Source organism: Capsicum annuum, chromosome 7 (genome assembly GCF_002878395.1).
Source record: "Capsicum annuum cultivar UCD-10X-F1 chromosome 7, UCD10Xv1.1, whole genome shotgun sequence".
Lineage (NCBI taxonomy): Eukaryota > Viridiplantae > Streptophyta > Magnoliopsida > Solanales > Solanaceae > Capsicum > Capsicum annuum.
The window spans coordinates 106368195-106385618 of record NC_061117.1 but is presented as its reverse complement, the minus strand read 5'-3'; positions in this window follow the sequence as shown (position 1 = coordinate 106385618).

The following is a 17424-nucleotide window of genomic DNA, read 5'->3' as shown; positions in this document are numbered from 1 at the left end:
AAACTTATATCTCTTTCACCTTAGCATTGAGAGATGACATTGCTATATCTTGCACAATCACACCTCCATTCTCAAAGTCTAAGAGACGAGCACCAAGATTTTCTAAATGGTGAATACCCTTCACCAAACCTTGCTTTTCCTTATCAACTTGAGATAAGTTCCCCAAGGATAATGTAAAGCCCCGAATCTGGTACTTGGAATGCTACATGCTGATCATAACCCCAAAGGACCAAAAGCTAACACATGGCTGATATCTATTACTGAGCACATCATAATATACTATATAAATGCTAAATAAAAGGCTGAAAGGACATAAGGTTCAAAACTAAAGACTAATAACAATACTGAATGTAGTATAACAATACCAAAACAACTGAAATAATTGAAAATACTGAAGTACGAATATCTTGTCTAAAATCCTCTAAACTTTCTGAATAAGGAGTTGATGGGACATATCCCCAACTAACTCCAACTGCTGTAGTAAACTAAGTACTGAAATACTGAAATGATGAAGCATCCTCAAATGATGAGGACACATTGATAATCTACAACTACTAGCTAAAACCTGAGCTGCTAGGTGCAATTAGGAACCTAAGCGTCTGAACCTATGGAATAAAATACCATAGCGCAAAAGAAAAATATGTGTTAGTATGTGAGAATGTACTGGTGCGCAGGTGAGGTAGGCTAATGCATGGGGTTCATATTCATGAACTTTAACTGACTGATACCATAAACATAAACATGATTGTGTGAGGGTACATGCATGAAAACATAACTGCTACTGAAACATGGGGATTTTGAATATTAAATATAATAATAGCATTGATTACTGATAGCTGATATAACTGATACTGAGTGACTGTTGGTGACAGTCTTGATTCTGATGGAACTAGCTGAGTTTTGTACTGAGTTGAATGACTATATCTGACAGTCCTAAAATCTGTAGAACTATCTGAGTTCTATTACTAAGATCGACACTGAGACTGTGGGAGGTAGTCATCTAACTGAGATGCCCCTAATAAGCTATTATAGTAGAGTTGGGGTCCAGTTTGTAATCCTAATTAGAAGGGTGTCAATTCCGCACCACTAGTAAAGACAAGCTGTGAGTGACCCATATCTGGAAGTTTCCCCAAAGGGGAATAGTGAAACCCTCATATAGCAGTGTAATCTACCTCATCAACCCCCAACTATTAGTGTTGATGTCTCAACCAATGTTGGCTATATAGTTTTGGAATGCAAGGATTGCTTTTAAGGGTCACACCCTCTATCATTAGTATGTCCCCTCATCCTTGGGTTCGCTCAGTGCTAAAACCTACTCCCAACTGAATAGACACTGAATTGATTATACTGGGATGAACTGGACTAAGTTCACTGAGTTTTGTGGACTAACAAATTATTACTAAATTCTGTTAACTGACTGAGTTCGTGAGATTAATGAGTTTTTCCAAGTTATTTAACTGACTGAATTCTACAGATCATGGCATGACTGAGATTATCATGAAACTGACACAGGCTCTATCTACACAACTAAATTATCTATTATAAATACCCCTAGGACTCGATCGCATAAAAGTAAATCGTGGAAAAAGTTCAAAAGCACAACAATGGCTATATATATACATCCATAATCCATTAACTAAGATATTTCATCGAACACCTGGAATGCATTAACTTGTACATGTATGGGGATTTCACATTAACATGCTATAATGGTACTTTTTCCTTCACATAGGTATTTTATCAAACACATGGAGGCATATTTTGGTTATACCATCATCAATGCATCTAATTATCATGGTTGCATAAATTAATTTGCAATTTGAAGGGTTTATCTTGAATAATATACAAAACATCACATACTAGGATCAATCATTGGAACATGTAATTTAAAATATGAATCAACACCCAACAACAATATGAACATGAATTTCAATTCAAATAAATCATGAACATTCATAAATACAAAATCTTTAGATTTTGAAAAGAGATTCTTGAGCTTCATGGGTGAAAAGGACCCATGAATCATCACTTGAAATACCTTTGAACATAATTCCTTAAAGGTTCTTGGAGAAATTCTTGGAATTGGCTTTGATTTCTTGAAAGATAGGGTTTTTTTTGTTGGGAGAGAATGTTCTTGATTTGGGGAAAAAGTGAGTAAATAATTATTTGAAATGTTTTTAGGGATTAAATACCGCACCTGGATGTGTTAAAACCTTGGGAAAAGACCAATTTACCCATGGACGAAATATTAATTTTTCATTAAAATTTCCCAATTTGGCAGGCTGGGGTGACGCGATTGCTCCACATGTACAAAAATGTGGATGTGGTGTCACTGGATATTCGTTAAAATCTTGAAAATTCCATATGTACAAAAATGTATTCATTTTCAAAGCAAGTGTTTAACATTTTTAGGATGATCTTAAGCTTGGTAGAAGTATAGAGTGTTATAATATCTCTTCCATGGGAACATTCGTCCTCAAATGAGACTGATTCAGATGGGAGAAACGATAAGCTGAAGTACGTACTAAACATGAACAACTGATACATGAATGCATGACTGAGAGTACTGATAAGATGATCACACATATTCAATGCCTGAATACAGGACTAAGATTTCTGATAACTGAGTTTCTCACAAGGAGAATACATATTTGATGCATGAACATATGATTGAATATGCAATGGTAAAAGGATACCAAGTTTAAGATATAGGAATTTGAGCTTCAAACAGATTTGTAACTGGAATTTGAACATGAAATTGAATAAGCTTTAAGAAAAGCTATTACCTTGGACTAAGACTAAGTTTTCAGAGAAGAGGTGAGGATAATTTGTCTGTATGTCTGCTTCTACTTCCCAAGTAGCTCCCTTAATGGACTGATTCCGCCAAACAACTTTGATTAGAGGAACTTCTTTGTTTCTCAGTCTGCGGGTCTGATAGTTAAGGATTTTGACCGGAATCTCTTCAAAAGAGAGGTTGTTCTAAATATCTATGCTCTGAATAGGGACTACAACTGTTGTGTCACCTATGAACTTCTTGAGAAAAAAGACATGGAAGACTGGATGAACTGAGGCTAGATTTGAAGGGAATTCGAGCTCATAAGCTACTTTGCTGAAGCGACTGAGAATTTTGAAAGGACCAACATATCAGGGACTGAGCTTTCCCTTCTTGCCAAATCTTTTCACTCCCATCGTGGGAGAGATTTTCAAGTACACATGATCCCCAATCTCGAACTCGAGATCCTTTCTGCGCATATCTACATACGATTTCTGTTGGCTCTGAGCTGTCTTGAGCCTTTCTCTAATTAACTACATTTTCTATAAGGTATCGAATATCAATTTAGGCCCTACTACAGAGGCCTCACTAACTTCGAACCAACCGATTGGAGATCTGCATCTCTTATCGTAGAGAGCTTCAAATAGAGTATCTGAATACTGGAATAATAGTTGTTGTTGTATGCAAACTCAATCAAAGGCTAGTGGTCGTCCCAACTACCCTTGAAATCAATTGCACACACCCTTGGCATATCTTTCAAGGTCTGAATGGTCCTTTCTACTTGACTATCTGTCTGAGGATGGAAGGATGTACTGAGATAGACTCGGGTACCAAGACCCTTTTGGAATGCTTCTAGAAATTAGAGGTGAACTGAGTACCTCTGTCTGAAACAATGGACAACAGAACACCATGTAATTTGACCAACTCCTTCATATAGAGTTTGGCATAATCCTCGGTTGAATAAGAGGTATGAACTGGAAGAAAATGAGCTGATTTCGTCATTTTATCTACAATGACCCAAATTGAATCATGCTGATGATGAGAGTGAGGCAAACCCATCACAAAATCCATGTTCACTTCTTTCTACTTCTAAGTATGAATATTGAACTCTTGCATGGACCCACTAGGCTTTTGATGCTCTATATTAACCTACTGACATGTAGAGCACTTAGCCACAAACTCTGCCATATCTCTCTTTATCGCACTCCACCAATAGATCTCCCACAAATCATGCTACATCTTTATGGCCTCTGGATGAATCGAGTAGTAGGAAGTATGCACTTCTACAAGAATTCTCTGTCTTAATTTATCTACACCTGGAATACAAATGGCCTTGACAACACAATACACCATCTCCCCCTTGGGTGAAAACCTCAACCTTCTAATCCTTGACTGAATCTTTCAACTTGACAAAACTAGGATCTCTATCTTGCTTTTCTTTCACCTCAAAAACTAGAGATGATTCTAAACTACTCTGAGCCCATATATCACCCTCCTCTATATTGACTAAGAGAATACCTTGTCTGGCAAGCTGATGGAATTCCTGAGCTAACTTCTTCTTACTGTCCTCAACATAAGCAACACTATCCATGGACAGTCTACTGAGAGTGCCAGCCACTATGTTAGCCTTGCCCGGATAATAAAGGACACTCATGTCATAATCTTTCAAGAGCTCTAACCATCTTCTCTGATGAAGATTGAGATCTTTCTGAGAAAAGACATACTGAGGATCATATAATTTGTGAACACATCCACATGAACTCCATATAGATAATGCCTCCAAATCTGTAAGGCAAATACTACAGCTGCTAACTCAATGTCATGAGTAGGATAATTCTTCTCATAGGGATTAAGCTGTCTGGAGGCGTAGGCTATGACTTTACCATGTTGTATGAGGACATAACCCAAACATACTCTGGATGCATCACAACACACTACAAAACCGTCTGAACCATCTAGAAGAGCCCAAATTGGAGTTGAGATGAGTCGAGTCTTCAACTCCTGAAAACTCTTCTAGAAAAGATCTGACCACTGAAACTTGACTTTTTTCTGAGTAAATCTAGGAATAGGGGATGCAATAGAGAATATCCCTCAATAAAACATCTGTAATATTCAGCCAAACCCAAAAAACTCCTAATATCTGATAAAGAGATAGGTCTGGCCCAATTTCTTACTGCTTCGATCTTTTAAGGATCTACTCTAATGACATCACCAAAAATGATATGACCAAGGAATGCTACTGACCTTAGACAAAATTCGTACTTATGGAATATGGCAAATAGCTGATGATCACTGAGAGTCTTAAGTACGATTTTGAGATAGTTTGCATAATCACGTTCACTTCGGGAATAGATAAGAATATAATCTATGAAGATTATGATGAACATGTCCAAGTACTTCTTGAACACATGATTCATCAAGTCCATGAAAGCTTCAGGGGTGTTGGTAAGACCAAAGGACATGACTAGGAATTCAAAGTGACCAAACCGAGTTTGAAAAGCTATTTTTCGAATGTCACATTCCCTGACTCTAAGCTGATGATAGCCTGATCTGAGGTCTAGCTTAGAGAAATAGCTGACACCCTGAAGTTGGTCAAATAAGTCATCGATTCTAGGTAGTGGATACTTGTTCTTGACTGTGATTTTATTAAGCTGATGGTAATCTACACACATTCTAAGAGAAACATCTTTTTTTTGCACGAATAAGATTGGTGCACCCCACGGGGACATAGTAGGTCTGATGAATCCCTTATCCAGGAGATCTTTTAACTGTTCTTTTAATTCTCTGAGTTACGCGGGTGCCATTCTATATGGAAAAATTGATATAGGCTGAGTATTTGGAAGAAGATCAATGCCGAAGTCTATTTCCCTTTTGGGAGAAATTCTTGGAAGATCTTCGGGAAAGATATTTGAATATTCATTCTCTACTGGGACTGATTCAAGACTGGGAGTTTTGTAACTAGTGTCCTTAACTCAAACAAGATGATAGACACATCCCTTAGATATCATTTTTCGTGCTTGATGGTAGGAAATATGTTGACCTTTAAAAGCAGAAGCACTACCCCTCCACTCTAGGACAGGCTTATTTGGAAACTGAAACTAGACTATTATATTTTTACAATCGACTGTGGCATAGCAGGAATGAAGACAATCCATGCCGAGAATGACATCAAAATCAGTCATCTCTAATTCAACTAAGTCTGCTGAGGTGGGTTTCTAAAATATCATAACCGGGCAGTTCCTGTAAACCCGTTGGCTATGATGGTTTTACCCACTAGGGTAGATACTGAGAAGGACTCTACCAAATTTTTGGGTCTAACTCCAAAATCAACTGCTATATAAGGAGTAACAAAAAATGAAAAAGCTCATGGATCTAACAAAGCGTAAACATGTAAATGAAAGATATACAACGTACCAGTGACCGTATCAGGAGAATTTTCTTGATCTTTTTAGGACTGAAGAGCATATAATCTGTTTGGGCGTCGCCTACTAGTGGCGCTGGAAATGGCACCCTACTAGTTTGGGCGACCAGACTGAGCTGAGGAACAGTTATGCTAACCCTGAAAACCTGACTGGGGACAATCTCTAACTCTATGGCCTGACTTACACATGTAAAACACATATCACTGTCAGCTCTGCAATTACCCTTATTGTTCTTACCATAAGTTTGACAAAGAGGATTGGTTCGGGCACTGCTAACACTGCCTTGCGATTTAGAGCCTGGCGCCCTATCTTTATTACCCTCCCTGAACTTAGGAACTGGAGTGTTGGTTAAGAAAAGAGATGTAACAGACGGCTTTAGGTGGAAGTGAGAGTAGTTTCCACTCTCCGACTTAGGCTGATTGAAATTGAAGCTACCTGTTCTAACTCTCTTATTGTGCTTTTCCCTCTCCTTTATCTTCTGCTCTTTTATATGTTGAGCATAGATCATAAGCTTGGATATGTCCATCTCACTAATCCACATGGTAGTCTTGCACTCCTTGACCATACTATTATTCACCCAGAAATAAACTTGCTCATCTTAGCTCTACTATCTTCCACCATATGAGGAGTATATCTAGCTAGTTGAGTAAACTTAAGACAATACTCTTTCACCGTCATGTTGCCCTACGTAAGGTTGATAAATTCTAACACCTTAGCTTCTCTCAGCTCTAGGGGAAAAAATCTATCTAAGAAGGCAGTGGCAAAATCCTCCTACACAGTAGGCCCTGCATCTCCAGCCCTCTCTACTTTCTGCTTTTTGAACCATGTGTGAGCCAGATACTACAACTGATAAGCAGCTAGCTTAGCACTCTCACTAGTGGCAATCGCCATGATATCTATAACCTTCTGAACCTGATCAAGGAATTCGTGAGTGTTGTCATCTATCTTAGACCCAAAAAATGATGGAGGATTCATCCGGGTGAGGTCCTGAATCCTGGCTATAGCAGTGTTGGCCATTGGATTGGCCGAAATGGCAGCTGGCCATTAAGTCTGAGAAGCAACTGAATTAGCAAGTGTAGTGAATGCAGCTCTGAACTCTGCATAAGAGACATGTTCGTCCAAGGGATCTGCTTGGACGGGCTGAGGGGTTGTCGGATTTCCATTTCTTCTTTTGGGAGGCATGTTCTGAAAATGAAAAGGGACAAATGGATTATGATAAGAGTTAAATTTTGAGCTCATGCTCACTGGCACAGCATGAATACTGAAAGAAGGGAAACTGTACCAAAAACATCTTATAGTCTCTTGTACATAAATGTGGCACGCAATACACCCATTCATAAGACTCTACTAGATGTAGCTTTCAAACTTCCTAGGACACTGTTGAACCTTAGGATCTGATACCAAGTTTGTAATGCCTCAAATCTGGTATCTGAAACTCTACACGATGCTCATGACTCCGAAGGACCAAAAGCTAACCCATAACTGATATCTGTAAATGAGCACTGCATAATATATGGTATAAATATGGATTAAAAGGTTGAAAGGCCATAAGGTTCAAAACTGAAGACTAATAATAATTCTGAATATGGCATAACAATACAAAATAAACTGAAATAACTAAAAATACTAAAGTATGAATATCTGTCTAAAAGCCTCTAAACTGTTTGAATAAGGAGTTGATGGGACATGTCTAACTCCAACTGTTGTAGTAAACTAAGTACTAAAATACTAAAATGATGAAGCATCTTCGAATGATGAGGACTCACTGCTAATCTACTGCTGCTGACTGAAACTTGAGCTGCTAGGTGCAATCGGGAACTTGAGCATCCGAACCTATGGTATAAAACACCATAGCGCAAAGGAAAAGTATGCATCAGTACGTGAGAATGTATAGGTACATAAGTGAGGTAGGCCGAATGCATGGGGTTCATATGTATGAACTATAACTGACTGATAACATGAACATAAACATAACTGCATGAGGATACATACATGAAAACATAACTGCAACTGAAACATGAGGATTCTGAATACTGAATATACTGATAACATGGATTACTGATAGATGATATAACTGATACTTGGTGACTGCTGGTGACAGTCTTGTTTCTGATAGAACTAGCTGAGTTTTGTACTGAGGTGAGTGATTGTATCTGACAGTCTTAAAATCTGTAGAACAATCTGAGTTTTATTATTGAGATTGAGACTGTGGGAGGTAGTCCTCTAACCGACATGCCCCTAATAAGCTGTTATAACTGAGTTGGGGTCTAATCTGTAACCCCAATTAGAAGGGTGTCAATACCACGCCATTGGTAAAGAAAAGCTGTGACTGCCCCTTATCTGGCAGTGTCCTTAAAGGAGAACGGTGGAACCCTCATCTGGAAGTGTTAATCCACCTCATCAAACCTTAACTATCAGTGTTGATGTCTCAACCTATGCTAGTTACATAGTTCTGGTATGCAAGGATTGCTTTTAAGGGTCACACCCTCTACTGTTAGTGTGTGCCCTCATCCTTGGGTTCTCTCGGTGCTAAATTCTACTCCCAACTGAATAGACACTGATCTGATTTTACAGGGATGAACTAGACTGAGTTCACTGAGTTCTGTTGACTGATGGATTATTACTGAATTCTGTTATCTAATTGAGTTTATGAGATTACTGAGTTTTCCTGAGTCATGTAACTGACTGAATTCTACTGATCATGGAGTGACTGAGATTATCATGAAACTAAGACTAGCTCTAGGCACACAGCTAAATTGTCGGGTATAAATACCCCCAGGACTCGATGGCATAAAAGTAAATCATGGCACAAGTTCGAAAGTACAACAATGGCTATATATATATATATACACATCCATAATTCATTGACTAAGACATTTCATCAAACACCTGACATGTGTTAACGTGTGCATGAATGGGGATTCCATATTAACATGCTATAATGGCACTTTTTCCTTCACATAGGCATTTTATCAAACACATGGGGGCATATTTTGGTTCTATCATCATCAATGTATCTAATTATCATAGTTGCATAAATCAATTTGCAATTTTAAGGGTTTATCATGAATAATATGCAAAATATCACATACTAGGATCAATTATTGGAACTTGTAATTTAAAACATGAATCAAAACCCAACAACAACATGAACATGAATTTCAATTCAAATAAATCATGAACATTCATAACTACAAAATCTTTAGATTTTGAAAAGAGATTCTTGAGCTTCATTAGTGAGAGGGACCCATTAATCAACACTTGACATACCTTAGAACGTAATTCCTTAAAGGTTCTTGGAGAAATTCTTGGAATTGGCTTTTATTTCTTGATAGCTAGGGTTTTGTTTCTTAAGATAGAATGCTCTTGATTTGGGGAAAAAGTGAGCAAATAATGATTTGAAACGTTTTTAGGGATTAAATCCCTCATTTGGACGTGTTAAAACCTTGGGAAAAGACCAATTTATCCCTAGACAAAAATTTTTTTTTCATAAAATTTCCTAATTTGACAGGCTGGTGCAACGCGGCGCTATCGCGTCATGTCACTGTAATTGCCAACTGGGAACTGGGCGGACGGCGTGACACGGTGGAATTGCGGATCATCACTAGATGTGAATTTTATCCATGGAGTGACGCGCTAGGTTCGCGTTGCCTCATTGGATTTAGACAATTGTGAACTGGGTCTTTAGCGCGATACGCCACTATCGCAGAGCAACACGCAAAATCGACAATTACTATTTTGACACACTCCGTGATGCGCTACTGTCCTGAATGACGGTGTTTAATGACTAAAACTATAAATCACCAAACTTATTACCCAATTATTGGAATTAGCCAAATTTGGTATCGATGGAAAGCTCATTCAATTTCCCACAAAACAAAAAGTACAAATCTTGAAAATTGCACATGGTAAAAAATATATTCCTTTTCAAAGCAATTCTTTAACATTTTTGGGACGATCTTAAGCTAGGTAGAAGTATGGGGTATTACATACTACCTGCTAAGAGCATCACCAACCATGTTAGCCTTACCTAGATGACAATGAAGACTCATATTGTAGCAATTGAGCAATTCAAGCCACCATATCTGCTTGAAATTTAACACCTTCAAGGTGGAAAACATATTTCAAACTCTTATGGTCTAAGAAGATTTCAACATGAACCCTATATAAATAGTGACGCCAAATCTTTAGAGCGAAAACCACAACTAACAACTCAAAATCATGATCTAGATAATTCTTCTCAAGAACTTTCAATTGTCTAGAAGCATATGCCACCACCTTACCATGATGCATCAAAACATAACCCAATCCCATACGGGATGCATCACAATAAACAACAAAGCACTCGTACCCTTGGGTATGGTCAAAATAGGAGCCGAAGTCAACTTGTCTTTTAGCTTCTCGAAACTACCCTCACAAGCATCCAGCTACAAGAACATTACCTTTTTATGAGTTAACCTAGTGTATGGGGCCACAATAGAAGAAAAACTATCCACCAACCTCCTATAGTATCCAACTAAACCCAAGAAGCTCCGAATATCGATTGCAGTCGTGGGTCTAGGTCATTTCTTAACCGCCGAAACCTTTTGTGGATCTACCATGATCCACTTACTAGAAATAACATGGCCTAGAAAAGTAACAATATTAAACCAGAACTCATACTTAGAAAATTTAGCATACAACCACTGAGCCTTTAGAGTGTAAAACACCATCATGGAAAGATGATCCACATGATCCACCATACTCTTGGAGTACACAAAAATATCATCAACAAAGAAAATGATGAATAAATCCAAAAACTGATGGAAAACCCAATTCATAAGATCCATAAACACTGCCAATGAGTTAGTAAAACTGAAAGACAACACCAAAAACTCAAAATGACTATGTCGGGTTTGATAAGTTGTCTTATCGATATCCACCTCCCTAATATTCAACTGATGATAACTCGACCAAAGGTCAATCATAGAGAAGTACTTATCACCCTGAAGCTGATCAAATAGGCCATCAATCCTAGTTAGAGTATACTTATTCTTCACTATCACCTTATTCAACTTGTGGTAATATTTACATATTTAAGGGACCCATTATTCTTACGCACGAAGAGAATAGGAGCTCCCCACAGGGAACACTAGGGAAAAGAAGACCCTTATTAAGAAGATCTTTCACTTGCTTCTTAAGCTCTATCAACTCAGCTAGAGAAATTCTATATGGAGGGATAGAGATAGGACGAGTATCTAGAAGAGATCAATCCATATCAATTTCCCTATCTAGAGGAACACCGAGAATATCATCGGGAAATACCTCAGGAAACTCACAGACCATAGAGACAGATTGCAAAGAAAGATTCTCTGAGTTAGAATCTCTAACATAGACCCGGTGATAGAGACAACCCTTCGAAAACAACTTTCGAGATCTAATATAAGAAATAAACCTTTATTTGGGAACTAAAGAACTACCTTCCCACTTGATCGCTGGTTAAATAGGGAATTGGAAACTGGCCCTTTGGGTCCTACAATCAATGGACACAGAGCATAAGTAAAACCAATCCATGCCCAAGATCACATAGTCTAACATGTCGAACTTTATTAGATCCTCTAACATCTCCCTACTACAGATTGATTTTGCACAACCCCTATAAACTCTTCTAGATACAATAGAGCCATCCACCAAGGTTGTTAAAACCAAAACTAGGGCTTACTTTTGATGGGTATCTCAAGTCCCACGTAGATCAGAGATCACCCCGTATACCTATCCAACCCAAACATATCACACCCCAAGGTCGGTTAATTGCGAGCATATAAAAAGATAAGAGAATATCAATTTAAAAACATTAGGATAAGTCTATAACCAAAACCAATCGATATGCCAATACCAATACCAATACCAATGCTAATAACAATACTGACCACGCCCGTGCCTATGGTAATCCAACAAAACCTCTAATAAAAAAGGAGTATTCGGTCATGACATGCCCCCTACCATAGCCAAAAACCAAGACCAAAGATATAGTCAAGATGTAAAGGAAACCATAAACATGAAATGGGGTCTTTCAAATTATGGAAGTTCACCACTTCAATCTGACTCTCTAGCTTATCCTGAATCACAGTCACTGATAGGGAGAAGTGGAAGTATGATCAGTTCCTACATTGCATGGGGATACACAACCGAAGATGGTTAGTAAGGTGAACGCTAGCATGTAACTCGAGGATAAAGATAACGTAATGCTATGATCAACAATTTAAAATCATTCAAAACTAGTGCACATAATCAAATGCATATATATATATATCACATGTTGGGATAGGGAATAAAGCTTAACATGCTTTTCAAAACATTAGTCTAGATTGTGTAGCTCAACCGTCATATAATAGTGCCCATGTGCTATATGTGCCCCAAATCTCACCCCCTATTATGGGCCAGTGCGTTTAGCCACATGATTTAGAGAATATACTCATATATATGAACTTGGGAGTCTCGAACCCTCCAACATATACCATAGTGACTTAAGCACCCGATCATATAATAATTTACGTGGGACTCAAACCTCCTTGACCATGAAATAATAATAAGGGAGACTTGAACCTTCCTTGGTACTTTGACCCTAGCATCGACAAACACGATTTGCATTATTGGTCACTCAGACCTCCACTTTCACGACTCATCTACACAACCCTTATTAAAGCCTAATTACAAAAGTTGTCACACATTAACATTTAATGAACCACAATACACTTTTAGGCATACATTATTGGTATCGTCATACCAAAACATTTTCTATTAACTTGGGGAGAACAACTCCCTTTATTCATTAATACACATAGGGGAACATCGACACCCTTTGTTCATTACGCCATACCATTGTATTTGAAATACTTCTTTATATTATGCAATAGTTAAAGACTAGTTCAATTTTACAAATTCCTACAGTTTTCATAATCAAAACCAATTTTGATTATGTGGTAGGGATCAAATCAACTTCAAAAGTCACAAGTTTGGGAAAGTCACAATTCCCTAGTTAATTCACCATACCCATGCACTCACAAGTTCAAAACCATATTAAAAGCATAAAAATCATATATATAAACCATGAATAATATTATTCAATTCATACAATAAAAAATAACAACCTTTGTTTTCAAAATCAAACAATAATCTTATGAACAATGTATTAAATCACATTCTTTTTAAAAAATAAACAATGAGGGAAGAGTAACATGCCTGAATCATGAAGATTTATGAAGAGAAATAAACCTTTGAGCCCTTAATGACCAAAATGGTGAAACCCTTGTTTGACTTGTTTGGGAGGATTTAGAGAGAGTACTTAGTCCGTTAAAGTGTTGAATCAATGCCCCAAAAGTGTTTTATGGGCATGGGATCTAAAGGGTTTTTAAGTACAAAATGTGTAAAATGCCCCCAACTTAAAAGCTGAAAAAGTGTCACGTTTGTTTACTAGTTGACCCCTTGAGTCGTAGCCACACCAAAGGACTCATCACCACAAGTCGGAACCAAGGCAGTACCACCAACACTCCCTACACCATTATCATTTTCACTCAACGATACCAATCGTGATGGGACCCTAAGACTTGTAGGGTCCTACTTGTTACAAGAGAAGAACCAAATAGGGTGAATATTGGACATTCTACAGTTTGATCATTACTATTCATAACTAGTCTTTAAGCCTCTTAGTGAGCCCTTCATTCTTTGATTAGAATAAAGCCTCAAACATATTAGTTCGGGTATAACTCATCCCTATGTGTCATCAAGACACCCTATGACTCCGAGGGTCCAATCGTAACCAAGGCAGTGAGCCAAAAGCTCAAGAAATTTTCAACGGCCAAAATCTGGGGTGTTTCAATTTTTGCCCACTTGGATCATTCGTCCTCAAATGATGGGATAAGGAAATTGCTAGCACGATTTGACTCTATATTCTCTAAATCTTACCTTTAACAAACTTAGAAAATAAAGATGCCAAGGAAATTAATCTTTCCTTTAATAAACCAGAAAATAAAGATGTTAAGAATAGCACATACCTTAAGCACAATTATCTTGAGCAAAAAAACAAGAATGGATACTTGGACTTCATATCCTTTTTAGCTTCCCAAGTAGCCTTTTCAACCTTGTGGTTCCTCCATAAAACCTTTACCGAAGCTACGTGTTTCATCTACGATCGACGAACTTGCCGATCAATAATCTCAATTAGGACTTTCACGTGCAATAAGGAATCAGAAATACCAATATCCTTGATAGGCATAATAAATGATGGATCACCCACACACTTCTTCAACATTGATACATGAAACACCGGATAAATGGAGCTTAAACTAGAAAAGGCAACTCTAACTCATACGCAATGCTACCAACCCTCTTCAAAACCAAGTATGGGCCACCATATCAGGGACTGATCTTTTCTTTCTTACAAAACCACATTACTCCCTTCATGGGAGATACTTTTCAGAACACTCAATCATCAACCTTAAACTCTAACTCCCTATGCCTCATATCCCCATAGGATTTTGGCAACTTTGGGCAACTTTAAGTCTATCTTGAATAACCTTCACCTTCTCCGTTGCTTGTTGAACTAAATCCAGTCCAAATATCTCCATCTGACCAACCTTTAATAATTCAATAAGAGGCCTATACCTCTTACTATGCAATGCCTCAAACGGATCCACACCATTACTACAGTAGTAGCTATTATTATACACGAACTCGATAAAAGGACAATGATCAAACCAACAACCACCATAGTCAATCACGCAAGCCCGAAGTATATCTTTCAATGTCTGAACAGTCCTTTTTTCTTGCCTATCCGACTACCAATAGAAGACAGTACTGAGGCTCACCTTAGCTCTCAAACCTCTTTGAAATGAATGCCAAAAATATATTGTGAATTAAGTACGAAGATCTGACTTGATAGAAACAAGAGACCCATGCAACTTCATAATTTCATAGAAGAACAACCTCACATAATCCTTTGTTGAATAATTAGTCCACACTCGCAAGAAGTGAGCAGACTTGGTCATTCGAACCATGATTGCCCAAATCAAATCAAACTAATTATGAGACTGAGAAAGACTTGCAGTGAAATCCATATGAATAACTTCACACTTCCACATAGGTAACTCATTGTCTTAGGTTAACCTACTGAGCCTCAAGTGCTCAACCTCTACTTATTGACACACCATGCTTTTTGCTTCTTATTGTTCCACCAATATATCTTTTTGAGATCAAGATACATCTTCGTTAAACCAGGATGAATAACATAACGCAACTCATGAGCCAAAGATAAAATACTCTCTCTTAACCTATCTACATCAGGAACACATAATTTTCCTTGGTACCTTAAGATACCATAGCCATAAATCTTGAAAGCTATAACCATTTGCTTTCGTACATCTCCCTAATTTTCATTAAGATGGGGTCCATTACCTATTTCTTCTTTATTTCAGTAACAAGGGATTACTTTGCCATCTCTTGTACGAACATACCACCCTCCTTAGAATCCAAGAGAAAAACTCCAAGGTTAGCCAAAGAATGAATATCTTCCACCAATTCCTGCTTATCCTCATCCACATGAGCTAGAATCCCCATGGATAACCTACTAAGCACCTCAGAAACCACATTAGCTTTACTTGGGTGATAGTGGAGACTCGTGTCGTAATCTTTTAGCAACTCAAGCCACCTTATTTTCCTGAGATTCAACTCCGTCTTGGTGAACACATATTGTAGGCTCTTATGATCAGAAAAGATATCTATATGAACTTCATACAAGTAGTAATGCCAGGTCTTCAATACAAACACCACAACCAATAACTGTAAGTCATGAGTTAGGTAATTCTTCTTATGATCTTTCAACTTCCTAGAAGCATAACCCTACACCCTAGTATGTTGCATCAACATACAATCAAGTGCCATACATAATGTATCACAATAAACAACAAAACCATCAGTTTCTTCAAGTAGAGTCAAAACTGGAGCTAAATTCAACCTATATTTTAGTTTCTCGAAACTATCCTCACAAGCATCAGACCACAAGAACTTCACCTTCTTCTGAGTCAACGTAGTCATCAAAGTTGGTATAGTTGAGAAACTCTCCATAAATCTCATATAGTAACCATCTAAATCCAAGAATCTCTGAATATCGATTGGAGTCATGGGCCTAGGCCACTTTTTAACTATTGTAACTTTATGTGAATCAACCGTGATGACTTCACCAGAAATGACATAACCCAAAAAGGTAATAACCTTCAACCAAAAATTGCAATTTGAAAACTTAGAAAAAGGATACTTATTTTTCATCATAACCTTATTCAACTGACAGTAATTAATGCACATTCGAAGGGAACCATCTTTCTTATGCATGAAAAAAATAGGAGCACCCCATGGAGACACACTAGGACGAATAAATCCATTGTCAAGGAGGTTTTTAAACTACTCGTTAAGATCTTTCAACTCAATTAGAGCCATTCTATATGGAGGGATAGAGATAAAATGAGTGTCTGGAATAAGGTCAATCCCAATATCAATTTCCCTATTGGGATAGATACTAGGAAGTTCATTAGGAAAAATCTCAGGAAATTCAATAACAATAGGAACAAATTGCAATGAAGGACCCTCTTAGTTAAAATCTTTAATACAGACCAAATGATAAAGACATCCCTTGGAATTAACTTTCGGGCTCAAAGATATGATATAAATCTTCCCTTAGAAACTAGAGAACCCCCTTCCCACTCAATGACTAACTCATTAGGGAATTTAACCATGACCTTATGGGTCCGACAACTAAGGAGGCATAGCATGAATGCTACCAATCAATCCCCAATACAATATCCAAATAAACCATGTCTAATTCCATCAGATCTACCAAGGTTTCTCTACCACCAACAGATACCACATAATATTTATAGACTATTCTAGAAACTACAGAGTCAACCATTAGGGTAGAAATAGAAAAGGGATCGGGGATACACTCGGGACCAAAACAAAAATTCACAATAAAAATGAGGACACATAAGAAATAGTAGACCCTAATCAAGCAAGAAATACACATCACAAGAAAAGAGTTATCATATACAAGTAACGACATCGGGAGATACCTTAGAGTCCCGGTGGGTAGCAAGAGCATGCAAGTGATTTTGGCCTGTACCTATACTAGAAGCAAAAACAACACCCTTTGGTGCTAGAGTTGATAAAGTGGAAAAAAAATCTTATTTTTCCCAGAAGTAA